Raw genomic sequence first — 25,753 nt, forward strand, 5'->3', positions numbered from 1 at the left:
GGAGGGAAAGTGCTCTGCTCCAGCTTAAAACCATGAATTAAGAAAAATCTAAGTGTCTGCTAGTAGAGGGGGGGAATAGTATTGGAACAAAGGGCTCTGAGCACTTAATGAGAGTAATAGCAGATACATGTGCAGAGACTGAGTGACAGCATAGATTACATGGTAAATCTTAGAGATAATGAAGAACCCAGGGACCTGTGTGAGGCTATAATAAATCTATGCCTGTAAGAACTGCAATCATTGCTGTCACTAGGTCCCTTGTATAGATGTAACTCTCTAAAGATACTCCTCTCTTTACATCACTAATGATGAAAAAGAGGAAGGACTGATTGTTAGCTCAGGGGGCTTGAAATGAAACATGGAAGCACATGAGAGGAGCTGATCAAGGCTGTCAAACGTCAGCTCTTGAGCAGTTTCTTTTTAATAAAGTAGCACAGTGTGAAAATTGGACCTCCAGAAAATGAATGTTTCATTCTCTGGCTATTGCTTTATAAAAAAAATAACAGAGGCAAAACATCCAGGGGTGTATGTATTTTTTCCCCTGTAGGGGAAAGGCACCTTTGGGAGAGTTTTAAGGATGAGGGGGCTGGGGTGGTGGTGGAGAGAATCTCACTGTCCTGGAGTTAGTACAGAATGCAAGTGTATTGCAGGATTTGGTTTGTTGCTTTAATGTAAAGAAAGAAAAGCCAAGAAAATTCTAGAGAGTGGAATTTCTGCATCTGAGCATCATGTGTTGTAAAGAATAGGGTGGGCAGGCTTCAACCTTGCAGAATTTATTTATTTATTTGGATGCTATGATATATCAACCAGAGCCATGTGCAAAAGTCACACACTTGGGGGTTGTATACAATGCTGCCCCTGTGCAGGCAGCCCACTCTCGTCAGCAGCAGTGTGCACATTATTATTTTTATTTATTTATTACATTTGTATACTTTCCCATAGCCAAAGCTCTCTGGGCGGTTTACATAGGACACATGCACCCTTTCCAGAAATGATGGTTTCTGCTTCTTTCACGCTTGCCCCTGGAAGCACTGCATCATAGCCACCAGCGGAAGGGGCTGTCCACAACTCCCCACCATTGGGCCTGGGCTGCCCGTGCGTCCAACCCTTGGAAGTAAAGAACAAAGTGCCTCTGGGTATATTCTGTACTTAGGAATTTGTTTCCAACACCAGAACTTTACAAGAACTGAACTAAACTCACTGTCCTTTTACACATCAGCTCACTCCTGTCTACCCCCCAAGCTTTCTTCAATTCAGCTGCCTAAGTCATGTGGATGAAGTTCTTTTGTTGTTGCTGTTGTTAAACACTTAACAATTGTTAATCAGAAATCCCTCTCAATGTACTGCAAAACTTTCAGATAACTACTCCTAGATCCTGATCAACCTTCTTCTGACCCCTACTGAAAAGCATTTTATTTCTTAGCATGCAAATCTACAAAACGGTTACATCAGGGGTCTCTTGGAGCCCTTCCCTCCTTCCTCCCTCCTTCCCTCCTTTCCATCTCTCAGGCTCCTTTTCTTTCTCTCTCTATTTCTGATTCACCTTCTCTCTGTGTCTCTGGCTCTTCTTTCTTTCTTTCTTTCTTTCTTTCTTTCTTTCTTTCTTTCTTTCTTTCTTTCTTTCTTTCTTCCTTCCTTCCTTCCTTCAGCATGTTCACATGACATGCCAAACCATCATAGATGATTATCCACACACTGTGGGTTGTTTTGTGAACAAACCACAGTGTGTGGTTTGTGCACCCTACAGACCATTTGTTGGTTCCCCCTCAGTCCTCCAGACAGCTCTGCCCAGCATCCCGGCATTCCAGGGGACTTGGCAGCAAGCCCCCTCCCCTCTCCAATTGTGAATCCAATCACAGTCAGAGCCCCCCCTTTTTTTGCATAAAAACAGGACTGGATTCCCTCCCCCCAATTTCCCAGCCTTGGTTTATGTGTGCAAATGCCCCCCCCTTTTTTTACAATTGATTTATTTATGTTGGTTACTTCCAGTTGTGCAATTGTGCAACTGCAGGTACCCAAAATGTAGGGACTTGAGTTAGCTGCTCCCTTTTATGTTGCAGTTGTCAACCATACAAGGTTTTGACAGCCTTGCACAGTTTCCAGGTGGGGAAACAGGGAATAGTGTATCTCCAGAGTGCAATGTGTTGCCCTGATCCTGGGAGTTGCCCTGGTAAGAATCCCCACTTGCCCATATCCCAACAACAGGTCATCCCCCCTTTTCTCCTAAATACACTAACTGTTTCCAGTGACTGTGTTCAAGAGAAAAAACAGGGTGCTGCCAACTTGGAGAGGGGTGCACTAGAAAGAGGGGGTCCCAAAGGGTCCATGTGATACTTTAAATCGCAGGGATCACTCATCTAACTTGGTGATCTTGAGACTTTGGACAGGTGATGAAAGTGCTCCAGATCTCCCAGTCCATTGAGTTTCATAGACCATCTTTTCAAGCAGATCTACACATTTCCCTCCCATTTCCCAGAAAGCTTTGACATCTCTTTTGACAGCTGTCAAGCTCCAGGAAGGCAAATAGAAAATGAGCTGAAATGGGGATGAAATGCACTTTTATATGTAAATGGGGTGCTGCCTAGTCAGGGTGAAGTGGGCTAGAAGGGGGGCCCTCTCAAGATTTTAAATCTGGGGACATTCGGCACTTTGGAGGGCACTTTGGAGGGGCTGTCCCTGGCAAGGGCCAAGGGGCACTACTAGGAGCACTTTGGCCATGATTACAAAATGTGCCTGAGCCTCGTCTTGAGTTGGAGACCCTGGCTTACATAGTAAGTACATTGAGGATGTTTACAAACCCTTTCCCTTTCATTCGCATACTTCCTTATGATGTGGAAAGCTCAGGACTACTTTCCCCAAATCACTTCCCTTTCATGAACACTGCTCAAGAAAATGAGATGATGAACTGTGTATTAGGGATGCTACAGGAAATCATTCTTGGTTGCAATTCAATAAAAAACTGGTCCAGACCTTCCGGACTAACATGCAGACCAGAACTTCATTATCCCCACCACCACCCAGCTTTCACACTTCCTGAATGTTTCTATTTCTCAGCTAAAAGGGATCAAAATACCTTTTAACCGCCCAGAGAGCTTCAGCTATTGGGAGGTATAGAAATTAACTAACTAAATAAATAAATAAATAAATTAAAATCTGCATTTTGGGGGGAAATACATTTAGAAATGTATTTTGAGAGATGATAGTTTTAAAATATGCAAATGTCCATGCATGTTTAAAACAGGAATTAGGATAAAATGGACTTATAGGACATAGATTGATTTATCCATCTCTATTGCACATAGGTTACCATCAAAAACAAAAATACCATTATGCCAGGTGGGCTGCAGGATCAATCCCTGTATTGGGTAGAGCATCTATGTAATCTCTCTCCTCTCCATGGGGCCCCTGTAAGGACGGTGTAGGATGGGCATTAACCCCAGTGTTTCTCTATATGTATGAATAAGTGTCTTTCACTTATTTGGGAGGTGTAAAGTGATGCAGTTGGGAATGTCACTGGTGTGGGGGCTACAGATGGATGAATCAGCCTTTTCCCAGTCCATGCCACTTTTGTTTTTCCCAGTCCATGCCACATCTCTTCTTGTTTCTGCATTAATCTGCCATTTTAAAAAAAACAAAAAACAAATCCTTACATATGTATTTGTGAGTTTATTTTCTCACAAAGCATGCATTTCTGAATGTGATTTCTTTCCAAATACATATTTTAAATGCATTTTAATAAGTTTTTGAAATGAGAGCTATATTGCAAAATTGAAGTGCAAATCCAAAGAATAACTACATTCTGATCTGAATATTAGACCAGAAGGTATAGATCAGAGCAGGTCATATAAACATTCACAAATATTGAATTCCTCAAGCATCCCTATGTGGGGCTAAAGTGCTTTTATCCCAGATGGTCCCCCTGTCTGGCAGAAGGAAGAGATACCTTATCCCTTTCTCAACTGAATCAGATCAAGGAATGTCTCTGCATTGGACCTTCACCTCCTTTTCTTTTTAATGATACTCATGCAAGACAACTTCCTACATTTTAACTGCCCTGTACATTTTTGGAGAAGAGGATCATCTTTCTATTATGAATGTTTTATTTTTATTTGCCTGTTTTGTTGTGCTAATTACAATGCAACTCTGTACAAATGCGATTAACATATTTACTTATTTATTTTTAAATTGCAGTTGTTGATGGCTTCTACTGTTTGTGCAACCCTGGATATGCTGGAAATAAATGTGACCAGGATATTGATGACTGCATTGTTAATGCATGCAAACACAATTCTACTTGTGTGGATCTCCATCTGGTTAGTATGCAGTGTTCGTATACTTTTCATTTATTTTTTGTATGTTGCAATTGTGGCCATTGTATTGATTTTAATACAGATATACAATGGAAACTACACCCCCCCCAAGCAGTCAAATCCTTTAAAATGATTGTAGGGAACATTTTTTTTTATTTCCTTCAACTAGAAGGAAATTGGTTTGGAATGTAACTTGTAGTTTCGAGCCACTTCCAGGCACTCTTGGATGAGACCAATTATCTGGATCCATTTCAGTTGGGTTTCACACCTGGTTTTGGTATGGAAAGAGCCCTGTATGATGACCTACATATGTCAGGAGAAAGATAGGGGGAGTGTGACTCTCAGCAGCTTTCAATAACATCGACCATGATATCCTTCTGGGATGACTGTCTGAGCGGGAGTGGGAGGTACTGTATTGCAGTGGTTCCACTCCTACTTGATGGGTCAACTCCAGAGGGTGGTGCTTGGGGAAAATTGCTCAGCCCTGTGGATTCTCCAGTATGGAGTTCTGCAGGGACAGTCCTGTTCCCCATGCTGTTCAACATCTACATGAAACTGTTGAGTGCGGTCATCTGGAGTTTTGGAGTGTGTTGTCATCAGTACGCTGATGACACACAGCTCTATTTCTCCTTTTCATCTTCATCAGTTGAGGCTGTGGATGTGCTGAACTGGTGCCTGGCCATGACAATGGACTGGATGAGGGCTAATATAAACTGAAACTCAATCCAGGCAAGACTGAGATGCTGTTAGTGGGTGGTTCTGCTGACCAGATGGAGGGTGTTCAACCTGTTTTGGATGGGGTTGCACTCCCTCTGAAGGAGCAGGTTTGTAGCTTGGGGTTTTTCCCATAACCATCTTTCACTTGAGGCTCAGGTGGCCTCAGTGGCACGGACTACCAGCTTCAGTTGGTGGCCCAGCTATGTCCCTATCTGGACAGGGATAACCTGGCTTCAGTTGTCTATGCACCGTTAACCTCCAAGTTAGATTACTGCAATGCACTGTATATGGGGCTGCCTTTGAAGATAGTTCAGAAGCTACAGCTTGTGCAAAATGTGGTGGCCAGATTGATAACAAGGACCAGAAGGTTTGAGTATATAAGACCTACTCTGGCCTGCTTGCATTGGCTGCCTGTATGTTTCTGAGCCCAATTCAAGGTGCTGGTTTTAACCTATAAAGCCTTACACGGCTTGGGACCACAATACCTGATGAAACACCTTTCCCAACGTGAACCTACCCGAACACTTCATTCAACATCTAAAGTCCTCCTCCAGGTGCCTACTCTGAGGGAAGCTCATGGGATGGCAACAAGAGAGGGGGCCTCCTCTGTGATACCCCCCCCAACAGTGGAACGATATCCCTGACAATGCCTGCTGGGTGCTAACATTGTTATCTTTTCGGCACCAGGTCAAAACTTTTCTCTTCTCCCAGGCATTTAGCAATATGTGATGAGCCTGGGTTTGTTTTTTAGGCTCATATTTTTTTAAAAGTTACTATAGCGGTTTTAAATGTATTTATTTATTTTTTACATTTTTATACCGCCCAATAGCTGAAGCTCTCTGGGCGGTTCACAAAAATTAAAACCATGAAGACCACCAACAATTTAAAAACACAAATACAAAATACAATATAAAAAGCACAACCAGGATAAAACCACACAGCAAAAATTGATGTAGGTTAAAATATGAGATTAAAACAGCAAAGTTTAAATTTAAGTTAAATTAGGTGTTAAAATACTGAGAAAATAAAAAGGTCTTCCGCTGGCGATGGAAGGAAAACAATGTAGGTGCCAACTGAACCTCTCTGGGGAGCTAGTTTCACAGCAGGGGTGCCACAGCAGAGAAAGCCCTCCTCCTAGTAGCCACCTGCCTCACTTCCTTAAGCAAGGGCTCACAGAGAAGGTCCCCTGTGGATGATCTTAAGGTCCAGGCAGGCACATATGGGAGGAGGCGTTCCTTCAATATGTATGTGTATATTGTATGTTTTGTGGTTTTTAATTTTTGTATATTGCATTTAAGTGTCTTAACCATATGTAAACTGCCCAGAGAGCTTCGGCTATGGAGCGGTATACAAATGCAATAAATTGTTATTATTATTATTAATAATAATAATAATAATAATAATAATAATAATAATAACATACACATAGTGTTGAAAAGAAATCAAGAGCCATCAATATTGGGGAGCACCCTGCTCACCCCACAATTCATCACTCCCCATTAAAGGAGGGAATTCAGCTTGTTGTACTACCTAAAATGTTGTTAGCCATCTTGAGGAATAGAACTGGTACAAAGGCAGAATATAAATCATAGAATCACAGAATAGCAGAGTTGGAAGGGGCCTATAAGGCCATCGAGTTCAACCCCCTGCTCAATGCAGGAATCCACCTTAAAGCATCCCTGACAGATGGCTGTGCAGCTGCCTCTTGAATGCCTCTAGTGGGGGAGAGGCCACGACCTCCCTAGGTCATTGGTTCCATAGTTTTTCCTGATGTCCAGCCAGAATTTGGCTTCTTGTAACTTGAGCCAATTATTCTGTGTCCTGCACTCTGGGAGGATCGAGAAGAGATCCTGGCCCTCCTCTGTGTGGCAACCTTTCAAGTATTTGAAGAGGGCTATCATGTCTCCCCCTCAGTCTTCTCTTCTCAAGGCTAAACATGCCCAGTTCTTTCAGTCTCTCCTCATAGGGCTTTGTTTCCAGACCCCTGATCATCCTCATTGCCCTCCTCTGAAGCCCTCCAGCTTGTCTGCATCCTTCCAATAAATAAATAAATGATAACAATATAGAACCCCAAGTTGACTTCTGCTACTGATGCATTAATTAGAACAAGTGAGCATATTATCAAGAGATGTATGACATATAAAATGATGAGATGCAGGAGTATGCTGAGTACAAGCTGTAGAAAATTGGTGGCCAACCACCAGCATTAAATGCCACAACTGGGGTTCACATTACAACATTCCTGAACAAGACCAGGAGGGCCTATAGACCTCACTATAATTGATAGACTTCAACAAAACTATTTGCTAAAATGCCAGGACAAGGGTGTGTGTGTGTGTGTGTGTGTGTTTTCATATCAGTGAATAAGAACACCCAATGATAAGACTTCCAGCCTGATCCTTATAGAGTTAGGCATACATAGGCCCATTGAAATCAATAGGGTTAGATCCATAGTAAAGAATCAAAATTGGTTTAAGAGAGTTTGTAGATAATTAAGAATGGAGCTCCCATAAAATAAGTTTCATACTGATCTATAATACAAAGTATAAAAAGTATTTGTAAAAAATATGTATACACAAGAACATACAGAATTATACTAAAACAAAAACAGTCTACATACATATTGATGTTGCTGGTTTCTATAATAATAATAATAATAATAATAATAATAATAATAATAATAATAATAATAATAATAATAATTCTTACCCACCTCTCCATTCTGATCGAGGCGGAGAACAACAGCAATACTACAGTAGGCTATACTAGTACATGTTAACCAGTTCCAAATGTGTTTCAGCCATTAAGGTCTTTGTCAGTGGCAAAACAAGAAGTCTACAAACGCTCTTAAACCCATTTTGCGTCTTTTGTCAAGTTTGTTTTAAGACAAGACCTTTATTAATAATTATTCCAGATTATTCATAGCACAGCTGCTGAACATGCAAAGCTAGCACAAGGGGCTGTATATGAGCTATAATGCACAGCAGAGTGGCACTCCGTAAGACTTTAGACTAGACTCACCACACCTCTTCCCACTGCTTTTATGTAACAGAAAATGGTGCGTGCCTACTTTATCTTTCTCCTCTCTTGGGAACCACATCCCAATGAGAATCCACACACACACACACACAAAGAAATACTGAAAAAGTACCTGCATGACAGGTCCTTACCTCTGTCCTGGGAGTCACTGTGCTCGCAATCTCTGCTTTCTTCTACAACTAAATCCTGTCATAAAAAGCCTAATGCACTCCCATTTACAGCATCATATTTTAGATTTGTTTTCTTCATATGTCCTGGGAGGCTTTTTTGTTGTTGTTTTGTTACCATCACTCAAGTCTATCCATTCTACCTTCTACAGTAATTTGTCATTTTCCCCTGTCAAAAACATATACCATTTTGTTTTAAATGGACTGTGACATAGTTAGCAAATCAATAAAATCCCCACTGGGTCAGAAAGCCAGGCCAGAACACCCTCCCCTAGGAGAATTCATTCACTATCGAAATAAAAACACACACGTACCTACAGAAAGTGTTGGGTTTCACTGGGAATATGTTGTTTATGAGTGTTCAGGTTCACTTTTGATCAAATAGTGCTGTTTTTTTATAGAATGCATAAACTGCGTATTTCTTGCAGTACAGCATTGTATTGTTATAAACCCATTTTGCAAATAATGATATTTGCAAAATGATATTTACTTCTGTTACTTTTAATTATCCAGTTCACCCAGAAATAAAACGCTGAGACATAAATTCAGTTAATAATTGAAAAACAGAGATGCAAATAAATATCACAACAGAGCCATTTCTTAGATCTGTTTCAGCATTACTTATTTCCCATATAGACATCATTTCTATGAATATATATATACATACACTTTTTGTATGTATATTGTAACATGTGATAAAATAACACATGCCTATTTTGCCCTGTGTGTACAGCCAGGATGAAGCCTCACTCGGGCCATTCAATTGTAAGGAGCTTCTTTCCTGGACTCTGCTATGTTACAATACAGTGATTTCCCATGTTTACATACTATAGAATTTAGAATTACATTACTCGTATTTGGACCCAGGGCCAATACTACCATTAGGCCAACTAGGCAGCTACCTGGGGCGCAGAACTCAGAGGGGCTCAGTACTGCCCTTTAAGGATCACAGTTTTATACAAATTAGTTGTTTTAAGAAAAAAAACATAATAAAAGGAAAATATAATCATTAGAAACTCTTCTTGAACAACTGAATCAAAGTTGGCAATTTTGGGAGGTGGGTGCAAGTAGCTTGCCTTGCCTAGGGAGCAAAATAGTCTGGCACCGGCCCTGTTTGGAGCCACTGCAGGCACAGGGCCTCTCAGTGTCTTAAAAATGCCCTGCCATTAGGAAGTATGGGTAATACAGAGACAAACTAGGTAGCCATGCAAGACTAAGTGGTTGGCCTCATGAAGTGAAGTAACAGAAATTAAATGCAGGAATTCAGAGTTTGGTGGCTAATATAATAACCATTTTCATTATTAGATGGACAGCCTAACCAAAAAGAAAAGAAGCAACATGATAGTGGTTAATTGAAAACTATCAGCCACAAGTTACATGTGGTTGTAGTAAGGGCCATTTACACCTGTTTGAAATAAGGTATTTCCACTAGGCATAGGAACGTTTCAATACCTTTGCACAAGACAGTTGTCCAAAATAATATCACCCATGTTAATGAATATCAAGTGAAACTATACAAAACTGCAACTGGAATAATTACAGGAAGAAAAAAGTTATGAGGTGAAAGATAATACCAAACTGATATTTTTGACCAAAACATGATGGGGTTGGTGGCAAATTTCACCAATTTTTCTGTTTTGGCCAAAAAAACCACCCCAATTATTGGTTTACTGGGGTGGGTGGACGGGAAAGTTGGCTGACCTTACTTAAATCAAGAATAGCAAAGAGTCTTGTGGCACCTTAAAGACTAACAAATTTACTGGGCATAGGATTTCATAAACTATAGCCCACTTCAACAGCTGCATAAAGTGTTATCGGGAGTTTCAGTTATATATACAGTATATCTGGTGTGAGGCACAGAAAATTGCTTCTGCTCCCCACCCCTACCCCGCTGCACAACTTCAGCAAGAGGACAGACTTGGAAGAGGACCTCCAGCAATGTTTCCCCCCCCCTTATGTTTGTAAACATTAGGGACGTATGAATCAACAACATTTTAGCTTGCCAAAGTTCTCTGAATTCCATCCTGAATTCATCTTAAAGCTCATTCCGACTCAAGTTTATATCATATTATGAGCTCTCTCTCTCTCTCTTTACATGAGCATCCATCAATTGTGCATATGTTTAATGTATGCATACTTCTCCCACTAATTAAAATGTATTTGTGTTCATTTTTCAAAGGTACATCTATGCATGCTGTTGAATGCATTTGTGGGGTCCACAAATCTCATTGCAAGCTCAGAAATGTACAGACCTCAACCCTAGATTGTTTCCAAGTCTGTGTTCGGTCTGAAAGACACAACTGATAAAAAAAATAAGCTGAAATTAATTTCTCATACATTAATGTCCATTAATATATTTTCTGTCTCCCCACCCCCACTGGAACAGTTAGATAGCATTCAATGCTGACTGAGCGTATCTTCTTCCTTTTCTTCTTCTTCTTATATTTGTATCCCGCCTATTTTCCAATGCTGGGCCTCAAAGTGTTTTTTTCCTGAAGATTTTTTTTATTACATTTCTGATATCTCTTTCCTGTGCATGAATGATACTATTTTGGCTACATAAGAAATAGCAATAGGAGAATTGAGGTGGCTATTATTATATATGATGATGATAGCTAAATGGAACCTTCATTTTCAGGGCCAGGAATAAACAACAGAAGAGTGTTCTAGCATTCACGTAGTACTTATATACTTCCCACAAATATTTGTCAAGCCAACGCAGGAAGGACATTCAACTAATTGGGGCTTTGGTCTGATCCAGGAGGACTCACCTTATGGCCTGACACACTATCTGATTTATTTATTTATTTATTTACTTATTTATTAACATTTATATACTTACACGGCTTGAGACCACAATACCTGATGGAACGTCTCTTCCGACATGAATCTACCTGTACAATGCGCTCAACATCTAAGGTCCTCCTCCGAATGCCTACTCTGAGGGAAGCTCGGAGGATGGCAACAAGGGAGAGGGCCTTTTCAGTGGTGGCCCCCCAATTATGGAATGATCTCCCCGATGAAGCTTGCCTGGCCCCAACATTGTTGTCTTTTCGGTGCCAGGTCAAGACCTTTCTCTTCTCTCAGGCATTTAACAGCATTTAACAACATCTGCTAAGTTTGTTTGTTTTTTAAGGGACCCAAGAATTATTGTTGTTTAAAATGGATACTGCTTTATACTGTTATTTTTATATTTTTGATGGTTTTAAATTTTGTATGCTTTTTAATGTTCACTGTTTTTAACTTTTGTAAACCGCCCAGAGAGCTTCAGCTATGGGGCAGTATATAAATGTAATAAATAAATAAATAAATAAATAAATAAATACTGCCTTATGTTCTGAACAGCAATCAAGGTGATGTACATCAACTTAAAACAAAATAAGCAAGAATATTAAAAAGAGTCTAAACATTACAGCTACATATTTTAAAAGGCTAAATTGAAAAGATGCATCTTCACACCCTTTCTAAAGGCCAAGAGACTAGGGGGACGATCATAGTTCTTGAGAGGAAGCACCTTCCATAGTTACCCAAAACAATCCATTCCACAAGACCTTTGTGGTAGTACTTTTTATAGTTTATGTGCTAGTTACTTAAGGTTATACTCTGTCTCATAATGTAGGAAAAAGTTTACACTAATTTGCCTCAATCTTCTCTCCTCAGCAATTCTGGAAGGAATATTTAATGGCATTTGATATGCAAATAGTGTATGCCCATGTGGTAGTGAAAAGTAGAAGCTGTACTACACATGTTTTTACTGTGTAACTTCTGTAGAAATGAAAGAATCAGATTGATTTATCCTTTGATTGCTCCCTTCCCAGGACACTCTTCAGAGTACCATACAGCCTTCCTTGATATGGGCACACAATGTTATGTAACTAAATCAGTTGCAAAGGTTGAATTCCAAGCTATAAAGTTTATATCTTAATCTTATTTCCATTTATAACAATGGAAAATTAATTCTTAGGCCGCATTCTTGTATTTTGGATCCCATTGTGTGGAATCAAATATTTGTTTTTGAATTTAAAGGTCAGTGGACCATTAATAAACTTGATAATGATACATAGTACCGTTCAGGTCCATGATTTTTAAGGGGATGATGACTGCTGATTCTCCGCTTGCAAGGCTTAACAGCTCTCATCTCTACATATGATAAGTAAGTAGGGATTTCGTGGCAGTCCAAGTAGGGGTGGAGTCTGATGGACTCCACCCTGCTCAGCCTCCTGGACCCCATTTGCTGAGCCACCACACAGTTCTCCAGAGCTCAGCCCAGTCCCTCAGTGAGCCACCATTTTGCAAAAAATATGGCAGCTTGGTTTCCCCCCCATAAATGTAATGTTATATAAATGGTGGCCATAAAGGGTTCATTTACACAACACTACAGGTGTAAATGGTCTATTTGTAAATGGTCCTGTAATGCTGCATAAGTGCCCCTCTTATGGCTGCCATTTACACAACATTACATTTACAGGAAAAATATGAACTGTCATTTTTTCACAAAATGGCATCTCGCTGAGGGGTTCAGCAGTATAAGTGAGTAACAGAATGAGATACTGGTGACATCAGAAGTGCATTCTGTTTAGGAAGAGGAGAATGAGCCATTCCTTTGGGGCTCATGTCATTTCTTTTGAGTGCAAATGTTCTGAGCTTTTCTGTACAAGGCTGTTAATTGGAAGTTAATCTGCTGTATCTATTTTCAGTTTCATCACAGAATTGAGATCCAAGCACTACCTGAAGTGTTTCCTTTCCTGTGTTTCCACTACATAACCTCTAGGTGGCACTGTGGTATAGCAGAATAGCATAAATAAACAAGTGAAACAAGCAGTTTCTTTTGCTTTTACAATTAAATGCTGCATTTCCCCTGCTCCAAAAATTCCTCACTGAAAGTGCTTTTTAGATACAAAAGCAAAACTGGAGGGTCATAGTATTGTCAAAAAACCCATAAACAACTGTGAGTAGGAAATGAAGAGAGCACAATAAATGCCTCACATAGAAAAGCCCTCTCTCTCTAGGAAAATAATCACAGATAATTTTGATTTTTCTCTCTGCCTAACTTTGTCCTGTAGGCCTATAGAAATACAACAGTTTGTCAACAGGAAAAAATAAGAAAAATGTAGGGTTCTAACAGCTCAGTCCTATGTATATTTATTCAGAAGTAAGGTGAACTTCTGTGAGGCTTACTTCTAAAACAAGGTTGCAGGATTGTAGCCTAAATATTGTATATGGAATCATTCATCCAAAATATACACGGTCATTGTCTTTACAGTCTATTGGAAACTGACTGCAAGGGTAAAGGAAGAAGATGAATGCCACTGACATCAGTACTATACACGTTCACCTACATTTCCCATGAATGGAATAAGTGCATAAAAGTGGGGTGGTGTTATTTTTGCAGCAATAAGAATCATTCATCTAACAGCTTTCTTTTAAAAATTACGGCATCTTCTATGTATGTGAAGTGCATAGTGTTCACTTGTACTGTCAATATGATGGATTAAGGCAATGCCATAGTTGAAGTATGAAAGCAGATTAAAGGGATGTGGTACTTTCATCTGGAAAATAGAGGAGTGGTCACCAAAGCAAGCTACTACATCATCGTGTGATACAAGGCTATGTGAGACAGGCTGACTTTGGTATGTTTATTAGCATCCTCCCTGAAAATATTATTTTTAAAGGTCTGAAATATAAAATCCTGAATAGGTGAAGCTAAATGCAAAAAAGGCTATTCTAACCTAATCAAAGTATAGTATAAGGACTGAGCCAAAAGGGAAAATGTTTTTTTGGGGAGGGGGGTGGGAATTATCAGGATAAAAAAGAACACCCCGCCTTCAATAATTTTTGGGAATTTTGAAATGCCTTGCCTGTTAAAGATGCATTGCCGGCACTCTGAACAGAGTTATTTTACTCAAAATTATGTCCACGTGTAGGAAAATCTGACTATATAGTATTGTTCACTATGTGATCGCAGGTAGGCTAAGACTATTCTTGTGAGTAATCTAGGAAGCTTTGCCTTCACTCTAAATAGTGACATCAGCATATAGTAAAATTTGATTGGCTTTGAAGCATTGTGATGTCATAACAACTGCTATTTGAGCCCTGATTGGCAGGGAGTATTCTAGGAAGGAGGAAGAAGCCCTTATCATGGGGGAATGGCACCAAAACAGAATGCCTCCAGATAAGGGAAACAAATGGTACCTAAAGTATAAATGGAAGATGATATGGCACTAATATATTACACAAATAAACATGTTGTAGAGTGGGAGTGAAGAAACACAGTACAACCAGTATATATGGTCATCACTGAGAACTTTCAAGCGCTTAAATTGGAGTTTGCAGTTAAATTGGAAAGAGTGGGGCAGGATTTACACTACTGCTTTAAAACGGTTTATAACAGTAGTGACAACTGTTGGGGTCCAGGACATATTCCATATACAGTTTTGAAAACATTTTCAAAGTGTCATATCCTGTTTGGTATAGATCTGGCCTGGAACTTTATTTATTTATTTATTTATTTATTTATTTATTTATTTATATACTGTACTTTTAAATCCCCAGTAACCAAAGTGGTCTGGGTGGTATACAATATATTTAAAACAATATTTAAAGACACAATAGGTGACACAGAGTTGCCGGTAAAAATAGCAGCTCCATGTTTATTCTCCACACACACTTAACCTCTAGTTCAGCCTTGTCTGACCTAGTGCCCTCCAGACATGATGGATTATAATTATGGGGATTGTAGTCCAACCCAACCTAGCCCTCATTGCTTTCGAAGAGTGGGCCAGAGGGGCTTGGGACTTTTTAAATTTCCGACTTAATGAGCTTTATATGTTTGGTTTTTTTAATACTCTAGTTCTGTAATTACAGATCCAATTCAAAATGGCCAATCTGCATATGAAAGGCTGTTTTAGGCTATATCCGGAACCAGATTATGCATGTAGTATTCTTACACCCTGCTGGTTCAGAGAGCACTAATGGTGTCAACATGCTGGAATGATCTGGGCTCAGTCACTGTTAGTCCTTATTACTTATTACACATGGTAAAAGGAGAGATAACTTCTCATAATGCAGATCCCCTCTGTTGGGATTGAAAGAAAGCACATAGCCTGAGGTCAGGTTCTCTTCCTTCCCTCCCATGTCCATAATCAGTGATTGTCACTCTCAGTGACAGTGTTCAGTACCTCTTTGGAAGGGAAATGTAACATCAACAGTGTGTGCACAGCCTACTAATATTCCACAAGTTTTAGATGGAGCATAAATGCACTTGGGCATTGGCTTGTATTCATAGCATTTTGAATGCTATGACTTCAATGGGGTAAGTAGGGGCTGAGGAGAGAGAGAATAGGTTTCCCTTGGCCACCAGTGCTGTGTATTTTAATGTTGTACCAGAATCTGGGTGCTTAACTAGGAATTTCAAAAGCAGGTCATGTGACAAGGCCATAAAATATCCTGTGTTTATGAACATAGGATGTTGGTAAAGTATAACCTTTAAAAAGAAACAGATAAGTATGTCTAATCCTTTCATTGGCAACATCATCATCATCATCATTATTATTATTATTATTATTATTATTATTATTATTATTTTAAAAAATGACCTTAGTTTGAATTGAGCAAGAGATGATGGCCTCCAAACCTTGATTCCACTCCCTGACTAACTATTTCACAAGCAAAGATAAAGGCATAGGGCTAATGAACTCTCTTCCTCCAGTGTGCACAGGAGAGGATTTGGTAGAATTCTTCCCTTTACTCATGAGGAGCTGGGACAAAACCGGGATGGCTGCCCACACCTCCCGGGATTGCTGTCCTGGTAATCCCGGGGAAATGGAGGGATCATCCCTCCCTGCGCCGGGATCCCCTGTGCGTCATGTGGATGCACAGGGATGATCCTGGGGCGGTCCCCAGGATAAGGCATTGTCTAGACATGCCCATAGAATCATAGATTCAATACAATCATAGAATTATGGAGTTGGAAGGGACCAAAAGGATCTTCTAGTCCAACCCTCTGCAATGTACAGGAAAACCAGTTAAACCATCCATGAGAGGTGGATGTCCAGCCTCTTCTTAAAACCTTCCAGAGATAAAAGAACTCACAACCTCTGTAGGTAGACTGTTTCACTGTTTTACAGCTCTTACCATCAGGAAGATTTTCCTTATATTTAATCAAAATCTAAGTAGCTAGGGCATGATCTACACTACTGCTTTATAATGGTATTGAAGTTCACTGACAATTGTTGGAGCCCATGACACATTCCATATACTGCTTTCAAACCACTTTCTTAGTGTTATATCCTGTTTGGTGTAGATCTGGCCTAGATAACTCTATTGCTTAAAGTATAGATGTAATGGAAACTTCTAAGTGGTTGCTTTGTTTTTATAGCAGGGTCACTCCCACCTCCGCCCATTTTTCCACTCAAAACACGTAAGGCTGAATTACCAGTCAGTGAGTTGTTTCCTCCACTGTATTGTTTATGTCTGACAATATATAATATGTGCTACATTAAAAAAAAAGGTGTGTTCCATTTTAGCCACGTGACTCCCAGACACTCCTGAAAAATTGCACAGCTCTTTGAAATTTATCTCATGTAGTTCATTTTTAGCAAGAGCTGTTTTTGAAGACTTGGTGCTAGTGGGTTCTTGAATAGTAATGCCTCAAGGTGCCTTTATCTTACTCAATACTCTGGATTTATTTCACCCATCCCAACCGAAGCAAAAGGATCCATAGGCTCTTACGACTAACATTAGAACACATTTTCTGTGACATCCAAAATAGTGTGTTTTCTGATTTATTAGTTACAGCGATGATATTTTTATTCTATAGCAAACTGTGCGATAAATGGAAAAAGAAATTGCATAAAATGCACATAGAAATCTAACAGGTGACAGAATAACAGAGAAAATAACAGAAAAATCAGATGGGAGCCTTGAAACTTTGCCCTGTTCTGTAAGTGCAGTATCCCATTCATCAAATTGCTCATAAATAATGGAGGGTGAAATTCGGCTCTTTTCCTGCTTTATTTCTAGTTATAGTCTCGCTGCTAAAACAGTCATACCCATTCTCTAATATGTGGCAATTTGCTGCCCTAGTGTAAAATAATAAACAGAGTGGCTACAGACAGCCAGGCAAATATAAGGTTACTGGGTGGGGGAGGGTAACTGGTTTTATCTAAGAGAGCTTTGGCTGTGGGGTGGTATATAAATGTAATAAATAAATAAATAAATAAATAAATGTACATATTATGCCAGCAGGAACTTAAATTAATTTGTGAACACAATACAATTCAGATATGAAGTGCCAGAAATGTAATTGTATTGCGGGAGAGTGCCTTCACATATGGTGGTTGTGCCCCCAAACTGCAGAGATTTGGAGGGTGGTGACAAATCCCAACTTCTTACATAGCTCAACAGTGTCAGCTAGAGCAACTCGAAAGTGAGCAGGCTGCCGAGCAACCTGAATAGGCTTATCTCACCTTATCTCACCTTCAAAATGCAGCCCAAAATAGGCCACCTTATTCAAACTGACTGGATGTTCTGAGATGTTAGAAAGGTGGGCGCAGCCACCAAGTAATATTTTGATTTGCGGCTAGGTCACTGATATCAGAAGTGGATGTGATTGCATTATTGGACAAAACAACCATCAGTCTCTGTTAAAAGGCCAACTTTTACTGAACTCAGATTCTCATAAAAATGAAAGTTCACTCACTCTTTCTGGAGTATTCCAAATGCCATCTAGCCAGAGGCTAAGATGCTCTGTCTCTGAACATCCTCTTGGCCATAGACTCTGCATATGATCTGGAACCCAAGACTCTTATCGAGTAGGTAACACGTAGCTAGATCAGTTAGAGTGACTTTATTGATTTCGTTTAGATCTCTCTCTCTCTCTCTCTCTCTCTCTCTCTCTCTCTCTCTCTCTCTCTCTCTGTATGATTATTGCTCTCCCTTGTTTTTTTTCCCCATTCCCCACTCCCCCCTGCCACAATACATTCCTTTTTAAATGTGGGCATTTCACTGTGTTGTTTCCAAAGAGACTTCTCACTAAACTGTTCCACACATGAAGGAATGCATAGTTACAAAGCTACCATGATTTTTAGGATATTAATATATATATATATATATATATATATATATATATATATATATATATTAAAAAGCTCTGTATTTCTTAGATTTTTTTTGGGGGGGGGAACCCAAGGCGTAGGCTCAAGGGAGGGTCTTTGGTAATAAGACTCAGAAACTCTCCAAGCAGCTGGACAGTCTTACGGTGAGTCAGGAGCTTCATAAGGACAAGTAGCAGGTTATCAGAAATTCTTTTTACCTGAGAACCTTATAAAGAAGGGGTCTCCCAAGAGGAAATGCCATTCTCCTTTCAAATCTGTAACAGGGCTGAGAAAATAAATTGTTAGATACTGATCTGCTAAACACCTGACAGCAATTCTGTAGCAAATCTTGCTTGGAAGGCCATTGTGGAGATCCTGGAGCTGAAGGGATTCTCCACTGGTCAGGAGCAGAGGGGGGGATTCAATGCCTGGTTCTAGAAGACTTTTGCAGCTGAGAATAAAAGGGTATTTGCCTCACATCCTTTTATTTTAGCAAAACAGCAGTGTAGCGCCAAAAAGCAAAAACAACAACAAAATAAACTGGCACAGCCTGTTTTTGGCTTCAGAGCTTGGCTGCTCTGCAGGGCTCTAAAAACCTCTCTCCCCATTGGACAAAGGATCTACACACTGACATTACATCTTTGCCAGATTTCTTTATAACCCAGGAGACATGGTTTCCTATGCTTTAAAATAATGATGACATTGAAATTTTAGATCATGTTGAACACTCACAAAGCCCCATGGCAATGTTCCCAAAGCTTTCCTTTTTCAAAACCTGTTTGAATCTCAGCTGTTAAACCTCCATGCAAAGCAAGTTGCAGATTGGAATCGCCAAGGTCAGACTCGGAACAGAAATCAGTTTTTCTGTACTCTTGCCTTTCCTTACCTGGCCTAGGCACCCCAGTCGCCCTGAAGAATTAATTTGTAGACAGGTTCATCTATTCTCCCTTTCTTCCTCATGAAGCAGCGAGCGGACAATGCGGTGTTGTTAAGCAGCCGGCGTTTTGTTAAGCATCCCCAATCACTTGGCACCTTTTCTCTGACTCTGTTAAATGGGCCAGTGATTTTTCAGTCGGCACCAAACCAGCTGAGCATATGGAGAAAATTCTAGGCCGTCAGTAGACTATCAGGAAATCTGAACATCCAAACTGATTAATGAGGGAGGGAATTTCAGCCAGCATATTCCATACTGCTGTGTAGCAAATATATTGTCCCTCCTGTAGGCTTTGGCCAAGATAACCAAAACAAACTAACTGCTCTAAATTCAATTGCTCTGTTGGTTATTGCTCCACTTACTTACACACTAGGAAATGGGGACCTTCAGAAAAAGGAGTTTACCTATCATCTTCTGGATAGGTTAATTTCTTTGTTTTCTTACCTAACAGAGTTTCCATGTTTGAGGGTGGTGTCAAATAACTACACAGAGACAATATTGAACTTTGGCTCGCTCCTTTTTCTTTTTAACTGAACCAACGTCTGATTATTATTTCCCCCCTTTTATTGCGAATTTAACAATACAGAACAAAAAGGAAAAAATTGTAATAAAAGGGAAAAAAGGGGGGAATACATGCATAGGAATGTCAATTCTCCCCCCTCAATCAAATGCAACATTAATTAAAAAGGGGGGTGGGAGAGTTACGCATAGGTTTCAAGAAAAGCAGACCAAATATCCATGTATTTATCCAGTCACAAATGGCATCTATATACCACCTGTTCAAATGTTGATAGTGTTGTCAAGTCCTAAATCCACTGCATTATGGGAAGTGAACATTTATCCCTCTAACATAATATCAGTCTTTTAGCTGTCATAAGGGCTTGGAAAATCCATTTGTGCTGACCATGCGTTAACTTCCAAGAAGCCCGTAGGTAGTTTCGGAGGACATGCACATCATTCCATATTAAAGGCTGTTTCAATACTAAGTTTATCCTTATTATGACCTCCTCCCAAAAGGGGGAAACTATTGGACATTGCCAAAACATATTACCACAACCCTCCCTTCTGATTATTGCATCCGCACTTATAGCCAGTCATGCCTTTCTTTTTACATTGGCTGAATGGGCGCCTCTCAGGGCAGTACTGGGAGATACAAGTTCAGTCTTGTGGATCCAGAGTGAGGCCAAAGACCTGGCACAATTTATCTAATACGTATAACCTTTGTATACCACCCAGAGAGCTTCTGCTATGGGGCGGTATACAAATGTAATAAATAATAAGGAAAGGAAAGGAACCTCTCGTGCAAGCACTGAGTCATTACTGACTCTTGGAGGGACGCCAGCTTTCGCTGACGTTTTCTTGGCAGGCCTTATAGCGGGGTGGTTTGCCGTTGCCTTCCCCGGCCATTATTACCTTTCCCCCAGCTAACTGGGTACTCATTTTACCGACCTCGGGAGGATGGAAGGCTGAGTCGACCCGAGCTGGCTGCATTACTGCATTGTAATGTTGTAGGTGCGTAGTATGTACTGAGACTTTCTTTATCTTAACTCCCTGTTCTTGGCTCACAACTTTCACCCTGCAAGCTTCTCACCTCCCCTTGCAAGGTTCTAGATGTGTCAGTTGCAGCACAAGCTTCTGCTAGTGGAACAGTTAGCAACAGCTGTTACTGCCTGTGCATATTAGCAGATGTCTGCCAGGCCTCTTTTTTGCCCAAACATCTCACCCTGCAATGTTCCAGTTGTGGTGTTGGCAAAGGTGAACTTGCATCTGGAACCTTGCTGTAGGGTTGGCCAAGGAAAATGAAATTTTACAGGTAACCTTTGCTAAGATTCTCAGGGACTTACAGCTGTTGGTATAGTTCCATAAGCAGAGGCTTATGCTCTGGCAGCTACAGAACTGTCCTGGGCAAAGCTAGCAAGTCAGAGCTGTCAGTTCTAAATATAATGGGAAGTCCCCTTGCTATTGTTCTTGGCTGGCACTGTGGTATGGATTGTTAGGAGTAATGCTAACTGGGCCCCTAGTCTTATTTCTAATTAATTCAGGGAAATTAAATTAATTTCTTGTACATCCATTGCCCATACCCCAAAAAATAATGTTTGTTTTTTTAGTAGCAAATTGGCCCAATGATGCAATCAGCTGTGCAAAGTCCCTGAAGATAGCAATGAGGGGTGAAACTATTTCAGTCTTTTAGGAGACTAATTAAACATCTGGAAATTTGTCCTAGACTTGGGAATGGTTAAAATATAGACCAATCCTCCACTTGGAGTTTGGTGGCACTTTGGTGCCTCTTCATGCAATCTTATCTGGTGTTTTATCCCCTTCCATTGTTCTGGTTACCAATCAGGCCCACAATTGTTTTGCTTCAGTGATGGAACTACATTTGATTTTTTGAGACCATTCTCTGCAATATCATTTGAAGATGGGTAGCCCTACCTTCAGGCAGAGTGAGGCATGTGCCTCAAGCCGCAGCTGTTGGGTGATAGTGCAGCAATCCCTCTGGCTGTTCCTTCTGAGGAACTGGCTGTTCCCCTGTTTTGGTCTCTCTTAAGTCCCCTGAACAAACCTGCTTCTTCAAGTGTGGTAGGGAGACCCTCCCATCACCAATGTTGAAGCATGGTTCAACTACTAGTCCAGGTCACTTCTGTGCATGGAATGGAGACACACCATCGTATCTTTCGCCTCAGACAGCTAAATATCTTAGACCAGCCCCAATATGACGATGACTTTGCAGAAGACTCTTCACAGGCACTCTCACAAATAATAAAGAAAGGAACATGAGAGTTGGATCCAGTTCATGTAATCAGTGGCCTGCAAATAATGTGGGCATATGGAGGGCTACTGGAACCCAATCACTAACATATGGAAATGGAAGTTGTTTGAACCTCCGCATGTATGTGGGAGGTTTACATACATGCGTATGTACAGTGGGCATGATTTGTGCAATTACTGCAAGTTCAAAACAGGGCTGCAGTTATGTAAGTCATAGTGACTACACGTCTGCATCCCACACACAGTGCCAGTGCATAGAGCTAGACTTTCCACGCCATCCTGGCTGAGTCATGACTCCATCTGGAGTCCCATAAGAAGGGCCAAGTATATCAACCAGCTGTTCATCAAACATAGATTGTTTTAAACTAATTGTTATACTGCACTGCAGTGGATCCCAACCTTGGATTCCCAGATGTTATTCCACTATAACTCCTGATCATTGGCTATGATGGCTGGGGATACTGGGAGTTGCAGGCCAACAGCATCTTGGGACCTAAGTCTGGGAACCACTTAGTCTGCAGTTCTAATCACACTTACTAAAGAGTCAATCCCATTGAACACAGTGGGACTTATTTCAAGTAAACATGCCTAGGATGCGCTGACGTTGTGTCATCCAGCCATATTTGCTGGCTACTTGCTCCATCCTGGAGCTTGGCTTCAGTAACTTTTCAAGAGCAAAATTTGGCTGGGCAGACATTATTAATTGATGTCTGGGTTATGGAATAATATTCTTTGCTCAATACAAAATGACAAATAGCTTTTAAAATGAAGTTTAGATAAGGGTTGCATAATGGGTTCTTTTGCTTTTGCTTACAGCTGACATATAAGTCACCTTAGACATTATCATGATCCCAGCGAACAGGTCACAATGCAGTTAACGTATCACTTCACTTAACACATCTGCAGAAGACCTAAAGAAAGTCTGTGTATTAGCTATATTTTTAAAATGTTAATATGCCTAATCCCCACCCAGCTGACAAGGCTTGGAGGGGGTTGGCTTTTGCAAGGGGGAGGGAACCGGAAGTGAAAGAATAGATGCATACACATTGTGTGCTGAGCATGTGTACAACCTTGTGCAGTGGAGTGGAGCCAAGGGCATAAAAGGCCCGCCCCATGTGCAGCTCTCTGCCTCTTTCATTTTCAGCCCCTCCCTCCCCCCCATCAACCCGTATGGAAATAACCAGTCATCCTAGAATCATAGAATAGTAGAGTTGGAAGGGGCCTATAAGGCCATCGAGTCTAACCTCCTGCTCAATGCAGGAATCCACCTTAAAGCATACCTGACAGGTATCCTCTTTGTAGGGGGTGCTGAGTAGGAACATATTACACACAAACATCTTTTTCTTTTCTTTTTATTGCTCCCAAGGTGGAATCTTGATTGGGAAAAGAAGTCATCCCTAGCGATAAAGTGAGATGCTTGTCAAACAAGAGAGTTTTCCTGGGTAACAAATTTATTTAACAGTAAAACATATGTCCATGCTTAAATATAAGTTAAATTAGTCCATATTGTGTTAACTAAAACACCTGCAGGATTGGCATGAAAAGAGCACTGACAACCTAATGCCTCATAAGAGCTGAAAATAACTTCGTCCTAGAACTGCCAGATGTCTTACATTTAGAAGGAATTTTTCATTTTCCTCTGTAGTGTATAATAAACACCTCTTATTTCAAGATTTCCCCTCTTCCCAAAGGTATGCATATAACACACTCCACTCTATCACTTATTTTTCAAATGTTTTGAATTCTAGGTTATACATCTAGGGCAGTATCTAATGTTAACTGTAGCATCAAACAGAATACTGTCCATACTTTCAGTGGCTACTGGGTGGAAGTAAATTTATCCAGCTATGATGTGAGCCAAGGTTTCCTCTGTTCTCCCCCTTGTGTGTGCACATGGAGTAGAGTCAGCGCTAGCATCATGGTGTGGGAGATCAACATATGTATATTTACCAATGTTTGGCTTAGCCAAAGTCAAGGGCCTTTCTAAATGAAAAGCATGAGGTATCAAATAAAAACAGGTTAATTAAAAAGAGGAAATTGTGACTGTAAGGACAAGAAATACAGAAAAGAGGAAGCTAGGAAAATCTAAGAGCTAACTTCTAGGCAAGGATGTGTCATCTTGTGGATAAAGCTGAAGAGCATAATGACAGAGCACAATTCTCTTGGTGTGAGAATTTTGGATGTTTTCTGATGGCAAAGGTCAGCAGGGGGAAGTTATATGCAAGTGATGTAAAGGGGAGGTATGAATAAATATGGCGGGTGGGATTAAAAGACTAAGGTAGCCATTTAGAGTACAGTAAGCAATCACATCATATTTCATTTCATTTATTACATTTCTACACCAGCCAATAGCAAAAGCTCTCTGGGTGATGTATAAAGATTAAAAACCTTAATATACATTATTATTATTATTATTATTATTATTATTATTTATATAGCACCATCTATGTACACATAAAGAAAACACACAGAGAGAGACATACACAACAATCAACAATAAGAAATCCCAGGATCTGATTAAAAATATGTCATGTTCAAATGAAAAATCATAGAAGTAGAGGGAAGATACTGGGTATGGTCACTTCTGGCAGGAAGTAAGGACCTGTCATTATTAACCAAGGGGTCTTATTAATTAGATTTATTATCCTTAAATTGCCCCCTTTGAAAAAAGTAGGCATGGTTGGGCACCTGCTAAGAGCCCACACCACAGCAGCCGGCCCCCCCAACAATACTCCCCCTAGAGATGCACCTCCACATCACCATTGTAACCTGTTTGGTCACTTGCCTCTTGCTCTGTCGAAGACAATGATGGTGGTGGTGAGAAGGAGGAACAGTAGATGCCCCGGTCTACTTGTTCACTGGCTCTCTGCCTATCAAACAAGCAATGCTGAGGTTGAGGAACAACAATAATTGGTAGCAATGGAGGTGAGAAGGTGGACTCGCTGAGGGAGGGAAACCACTGAGGGTGTCTTGTCCAAGAGCCCTCCAAAACCTCGAGCCAGCACTGGGTGGGAGGGTCTACCTGCTTTCATTCATATCTGTGGCTGCTGCTGTGGCTACATTCCTCTCTTTCCCTTTCCTCCCGATCTAATCAGTGCTAGACAGAGAGATAGATTCTTCCTATTCCTCTTCAGGTTCTCCAACTTGCTAATTTAGGGATAATTGGTCTTAGAACCTGATTATAAACATGTTTACTCAGAAGAAAATCCCACTGCATTCAACTTTTCCTAGTCTTCCCTATTGCCCCCATGGCATGCAGAAATCAGGCCTTTTAAAATTAGGCCTTTTATAACTAGCATTCAGGGGGAATTCGTAGGGGAGGGCTGTTGGAGGCAAATAGCTACCCCCTCCAAATACCCATTACTGGCAATGGAGGCTTTTTAAAGCCTATTTGCACCATAAGGGGAGAGCAAGGGAGGGAGAAGAGAGAGGCAGGAATGGGTGGATGAGAATTGTGAATGGATGTGTGAGTGTATGTGAGAAAGAGAGAGAGAGCATGTGTGAGGTGGCCTACTTCTGTAACTGGCCTGCCACTTTTGGCTCCACCCATGCCCACCATTCTCATGTGCCCCATGGAAGGTTTCTCACAGGGGGATGCATCCTTCAGGACAAAAATGGTGTCTCCCCCTTCCCCCTGCTCTAAAGAGACAAGAAAGGAGCCGGGAAATACATGATAACTAGGTTTTCTTGTATAGCTCCTCTTGGGCCTATCCGGATGACGAG

The 25,753-nt window shown here is 40.6% G+C and overlaps 1 protein-coding gene across 1 annotated transcript in view; it reads left to right on the top strand.

The window, feature by feature from the left end:
- LOC134398220 (protein eyes shut homolog) overlaps positions 1–25,753 on the top strand; it is a 614,610-nt gene that overhangs the window by 30,647 nt on the left and 558,210 nt on the right. The gene's annotated exons all lie outside the window — the stretch shown is intronic.

Source organism: Elgaria multicarinata, chromosome 4 (assembly GCF_023053635.1).
Source record: "Elgaria multicarinata webbii isolate HBS135686 ecotype San Diego chromosome 4, rElgMul1.1.pri, whole genome shotgun sequence".
Taxonomy (NCBI): domain Eukaryota; kingdom Metazoa; phylum Chordata; class Lepidosauria; order Squamata; family Anguidae; genus Elgaria; species Elgaria multicarinata.